The sequence below is a fragment of the Neofelis nebulosa genome, chromosome 6 (genome assembly GCF_028018385.1).
Source record: "Neofelis nebulosa isolate mNeoNeb1 chromosome 6, mNeoNeb1.pri, whole genome shotgun sequence".
Taxonomy (NCBI): domain Eukaryota; kingdom Metazoa; phylum Chordata; class Mammalia; order Carnivora; family Felidae; genus Neofelis; species Neofelis nebulosa.
The window spans coordinates 6,530,001-6,536,210 of record NC_080787.1 but is presented as its reverse complement, the minus strand read 5'-3'; the positions used below and the strand labels follow the sequence as shown (position 1 = coordinate 6,536,210).

The window sequence follows — 6,210 nt, the reverse complement described above, 5'->3', positions numbered from 1 at the left end:
ATTAATCCCCTTTCGCTTACAATAGCTTCAGAGGTTTTGTTTTTGAAGGAAATCTTTAGGGACATACAACACAATGTAGTAGTGATGAGGAAAAAGACGTGAACTGTAACGACACAGCTCAAGAAAGTTTCACAAACGGAACGCACCTGTGTCCCCGGGACCCCAGAATGAGAAACCCCATTCTCGGCATCCCGGGCAGGTTCTCCTCGTGGACTTTCGCAGCCACAGGGACCTTCGACCATCACCTTTCTGATTCCTAACACCACACATTTGTTTTGTCTGTTTTGAAAGCATGAAACGTTTCTGTTTTTTCTCAGGTATTTGACTTCCCTCAAACTACAGTTGCACAGGAATTTACTTAAAACGTCACAGGTTTGTTAAAAACGTGTGGGCCAAATAAAAGCGTCATAATGTGACACATTACGGCAACATCTATATCACAACTTCCATTTTGCTTTAAATTTGCACTTAGTCACGTTATAAGTTGACCCGATGTGTAAACAATGACTACGCGATTGATACTCAGTTTGATGGGCAAGGCAGTTCAGCCAATAGACTGCTCAGTTAAACCCGGAGTCCGGCTCCTTTACCCCAAACCCGCCTTAATACTCCCCTCAGAGCAGACTCCCCTCCATTAAACCGGGGGGTTTCCTAGAATTGATTTTATGTTAGGAGAGGAACCTCCTTCATCTCCCTCCCACCCCCTTCCCTCTTCCCGTCACCTCTCTCCCCCCTCCTCCTCTTGTCTTTATTTTTGCCTCAAAAAAGGGACATTTATTCAAAGAAAAAAAGGCAAAGAATAGCAAGATACTCATCCCTGTCTCCCTCCCCTCCCCTCCCCTCCCCTCCCCTCCCCTCCCCTGCTCCTCCTCAACCCCCCTTCGCCCCACGCACAGACCCCTGGCTGCTGCGGGGAGCAGGACAGCCCCTCTCACATAAGGTCGGGAACACTGAGGGGCATCTCCTCAATGGAGGTGTTGCGGAAGGTCTGGGTGTCTCCAAGAGTCCCCTTGTCTTCTTCGGTCACCATGGTAATAGCCACAGTCTATGGCCACATATGGCTTTAGCCGCCTCCACGCATACTTCAGTCCTCCGAGCGGTTTAGTGGCGCCGAAGCCCCTTCTGTCTTCGGCTCGAACCCCCTCCTCCTCCCCACCCATGCCCTCCTCCCTCCCCTCCTTGTCCTCCCTGTTTAAAAATTAGATTAAGACCTTCTAAGCAGGACAGACAAAATCCGCTTCAAGAGTTGGGAAAACGCGGCCAGAGAAACTAACATGTAAACCTAAGAGGAAATACAGACGCTGCGGGGCGTTGGTTAAACCTGGAGAGAAACAGCCCGGGCCTCGGCCCAACGTCAAAGCCGAGTGGGAAACAAGAGGCTTAGCAACCTGCCGGCGAGGGGATGCAGAACTCTGAGCGCCCTCCGCCCGGGGCACAAAGCCAAGGAAGCAGTCCCCCGCCTGGTGCCCGCCTAGAACTCACCGGGAACCCACCTGGAGCCCGCGTGGAAGCCCGGAAGTCCTGGAAGCCCGGACTCACCCGGCACCGCTGGTGGCACCGCCGCTCCGGGGTCCCGGGGGTCGGCCGCAGCGTGTCCGCGGAGCTCCCGAGGGATCGTGCGCGTCGCCGCCGCGGCCCACGGAAGCGGGGCCGTGCGCTCCCGCCCGCGGGTAGTCGTGGCCGAGCGGTCAAGGCGACGGGCTAGAAATCCGTTGGGGTGTCCCCGCGCAGGTTCGAGTCCTGCCGACTACGGCGTGTTTTTCTGCGCCCCCGCGGGCACTGCGGGGCGGCCCTGGTGACCAGGGCCCCGCTCCGTCCCTCTCGCTGCCTCCGGGCTCCCGTCGTGCGGCGGCTTTTTTAAAAAATGGTCTTCACAGGCAAAACCCCGCAAAACCCACCGAGCAAGCTTTTCTCTGCGGCGACGCCGCCTGGGTTTCCTCCTGCGGGTGGCGCGCCCGGTGGCGGGGGCACAAGGCCCGGGTGCCCCCGCAGACCCAGCGCGGAGGGACCCCGGGCCCTGCGCGGGTTGCGGCGCTCCCGCCGGAGGACGCCACGCGCGCCCCCCGTGCGCCCCCGCCCGAGCTGGCGGTCTCCGGCCGCGGGCGCCCCCTGGCGGCGGGGCTTTCCCGCGGGTCCCGGGCCCCCGACCACGTGCTTGCTCCATTCCGTTCTCGTCCGTCTTCCTGCACCTCACTGTTTTCTAGGCAACCGGATCGGATGCAAACGAAGCGAGCTGCATGCGTCACGATGAGTACAGAAGGAGAACGGTAACCCGACAGCGGGGACGATGGACACAGGCAGCATCCTGTGCCGCCCAGAGACCTACTTCGGTGGACTCGACCTCATCTGCGTGGTGCTCGGCTAAAAGCGCACAATCTGAATTTAACTTTCGGGAAAGCATCAAACTCAGGGTGAGGGGGCGTTCTACAAAATACCTGCCCAAGTTAGGCTTTGAAGGTCAATGAGATGAAACACAAAGATGGGGGCGCTCTTCCAGACGAAAGGACTAAGGAGACAGGACAAATGAATGCCATCTATTTTTGTTGAAATAAAGGATTCGCACAGTTGGCAAAACAGTAACAAGGTCTCTAGATCAAATAAGAGTTTTAATCCAGATTTCATAACTGTTCTGTGGTTAGGAAAGAGAACGTCCCTGGTTTTAGGAAATACACACTGAAGTATTTAGTGGTAAAGGGACATCTTGTCTGAAACACTAGAAAAAAATATATGTGTAAACTTATTTCTATATATCTAGCTATTTAAAAACATATCATAAATTAACAGGGAATATAGGTGAAGAATTTATGAAAATTCTTTGTACTATCTTGCAACTTCTCCATAAATTAGAAATTAGATCAAAATAAAAAGTTGAAGGAAGAAAAAGAAACCAATAGAACAATTAATTTAACAATATGCTCCTTTAAATAAAAACCCAAGCACAATTTGAGCATTAGACATAACATAGGGAAATACTATGTTTCGAAACACTCAATTAAAAAAAAAATGTTTGTTTATTCATTTTGAGAGAGAGCATGTGTGCAAGCAGGGTAGGGGCCAAAGAGAGGGAGAGAGAGAATCCCAACGTGGAGCTCGAACCCATGAACCGTGAGATCAGGCTGAAATCAAGCCGGATGCTCAGCCATGGGAGCCACCCAGGTGCCCCGGAAAGACTCAATTTTATCAAGATGACAACTATTTCCAAATTGATCAATAGGTTCAATAAAATCCAATCAATCTCTATGTATTGTATGGAAATTAACTCACTGCTTTAAAAACACATTTGGAAATGCAGAACAACTTTGTGCCCGAAAGAAGATAGCAAAGTTGGAAGAAGCAAAGTTGGAAGACTGATATATATATATATATATATATATATATATATATATATATATATACTATATACTGATACTGATACTATATATATATATATGTATATATATATTCAAGACATATGTAATTACTTATAAATCCATACTAATTAAGACAGTGTGCTCTTGGTTATTATATATGTAAATACTAAAACATTGTCTTCTTATATTTATTTTAGAGAAAGAGTGCGAGTAGGGGAGAGGGGCAGAGGGAGAGTAGGAGAGAATCCCAAGCAGGCTCCACACCCAGCTCGGAGCCCCATGAGGGGCTCCATCAGATGACCCCAGGATCATGACCTGAACCAAAATGAAGAGTCAGCCACTCAACTTATTGAGCCATCCAGCGCCCCCATTATCTTCATTATCTGTGTCAACTTGGCCAGGTTGAACTACATTCCCCAGAATTCCCTTTTCTATGTGTTTCTGATTGGATGGTCCCCAGGAGACGTTCTTGGGGGAGATTTGGAGGAAGAGGTCAAGTAGCAGCCATCTTCTTGCTCATTTTAACTCATCTGCTGACTTACCTCCTCAGGAGGCAGAGCTGGGTCTGCCACTGCCCTCCACCCCCCCTTCCCCTGCACCCTCCTTCAGCCTCCTCCTTTCCCGGATCACATGTGTGCGTTTAGCCCTAAACGAAGGGCCCTGGCTTCTGCAGGACACCTGCACCACCAAGTTCTGAGGCAACCAAAGCTGACACAGATTTCAGTCCATCCGGTGGGATCCAGTTCGTGCTTGTGGGTTCCAGCTTGTTCTAATCTTACCCACTTTTTATCTGTCTTCCCGTCTGGGTCAAACTGCCCTGGGGGGTCTGAGCTTCAGCACTTCAACATTTATGTGGACTATTCAACCGGCTTCTACAAATCTACATGTGTACACATGTATCTGTCTATCTCTGCGAATCGATACCTGTATATGAAATTTACATAACCATCCTGGGCGGGGGGGTGGGGGGGGTGGGGGGGGGGTGGGGGGGGTGTCCCGCTTCTGCCATTGAACACTGACCGCCCTTATTTTTTCATGGACTTGCACTAAGCGTTAACCCTCACGTGTTGACCAGGAATAAATTTAGTTGTTGAAATGTCTGTATTCAAGAAGAGGGTCACGGAAGAAAAAGATGATTAAGCAACCACGCAAAGGAATGGGTGAATACCCCGCCAAGATTTAAAGTCAGATCGGTGGGCTGGAAGCGGCCAGTACCAGAAGGACTTGTGATCCGCAGCATTGTGGAACAGCTGAGACCAGACATACTCGTCCACCTTAAACTGGAAAATGGAATACGGTATACCACACAGTGTTCTTCAGACAGCATGCGACTGCAGACAGTGACTAACGCTGATACCTGGGAGAAGCAAAACGAATGAGAAAAAAAGCACCCCACCTTACTGCTGGAAAACAGATCGAGAGGGACATCTCATGATGGTAAAGGGGTAAATACATCAGGACATAACAACCCTACATCTGTATACAATTAATAACAGTTTCAAAATACGTGTAGGAAAATCCGAGAAACTGCCAAGAGAAAAAGTTCCTCAAATACAGTTAAAGATTTTAACACTTTCTTTCAGTAATTGGTAGAACACAATGGTCAGGAAAGTCGGTCAGAATATGCCAGATTTGAACAACATTATCAATGAACTTGACCTAATTAACATTTATCGAACCTTCTATCCAACAACAGAATATATTATATTCAAGAAACATTGAATACTCACCAAGGCAAATTGTATTATGGGCTATAAGACAAATCTTGGTAAGTTTAAGAGGATGTGAAATCATGGAAAATATGTTCTCTGAGCATGACAGAATTAAACCAGAAATCAGTAACGGAAATTAAAGACAATACATCTAAATAACCCACAGGTCAAATAATATATCACAAGGGAAATTTAAGTTTTTTATTAAGAAAATACAAACAAGGGGCACCTGGGTAGTTCAGTCGGGTAAGTGTCCGACTTCAGCTCAGGTCATGACCTCACGATTCGTGGGTTCGAGCCCCGCATCGGGGCTCAGGGCCTGGGGCCTGCTTCAGGTTCTGTGTCTCCCTCTCTCTCTGCTCCTCCCCTGCTCACACTCTGTCTCTCAAAAACAAAGATTAAAAAAATTTTTTTAAAGAAAGTAAAAACAAAACATAAAACATCTACAGCTGAAGCTTTGTATAGGGAGCAATTTATAGCAAGAGATGCTTATATTATAAAAGTTCTTAAATCAGTGAATTATAGTCCACCCCAAGAAACTAGAAAAAGTGAACCTGAAACTGATTTAATATAACACTGTGGATTAGCGATACTGGAATTAAAATTTAAAACTTAATTTAAAAAAAAACTAGAAAAAAAGAAGAGCAAATTAAATGCAAAATAAGCAGAAAGAAATATTAAAGAGAAAAGCAAAATTCAATTAAACAAATCAGAAGAACAGTAGAGAAAATCAGTGAACCCCAAAATCTGGTTATTTGACCAGTTGAATAATATTGACAAATCTCTACCAGACTGATCTGGAAAGAAGTCACATATTACCAATACCAGGAAAGAAAGAGGGAACCAGATTCTACAGACAATAAAATAATGTTATGAATAATATTATGTCAATTAAGGTGATAAATTAGGTTAAATGGATCAAACTACAGCTCACTCAAGAACAACTAATCTAAGTTGTCATCGATCTATTTAACATAGAATTTGTCATTAAAAACCTCACAAAGGAAAATCCAGGCCAACAAGGAGCTTTATTGGTGCACTGTACCAAACCTTTAAAGAAGGAAGAACACCGTGTCCACATAAACTTTTCCAAAAGTTAGAAGAGGAGGGAGCACTTTCCCTATTCGTTTTATGAGGTCAATGTTACC

General features: G+C 46.7%; 1 non-coding gene across 1 annotated transcript; it reads left to right on the top strand.

Moving 5' to 3' along the window:
* Positions 1 to 1,670: 1,670 nt before the first annotated feature.
* Positions 1,671 to 1,752, top strand: TRNAS-AGA (transfer RNA serine (anticodon AGA)). Its single transcript has one exon. It is a non-coding gene; the product is annotated as a tRNA-Ser (tRNA).
* Positions 1,753 to 6,210: the final 4,458 nt, after the last annotated feature.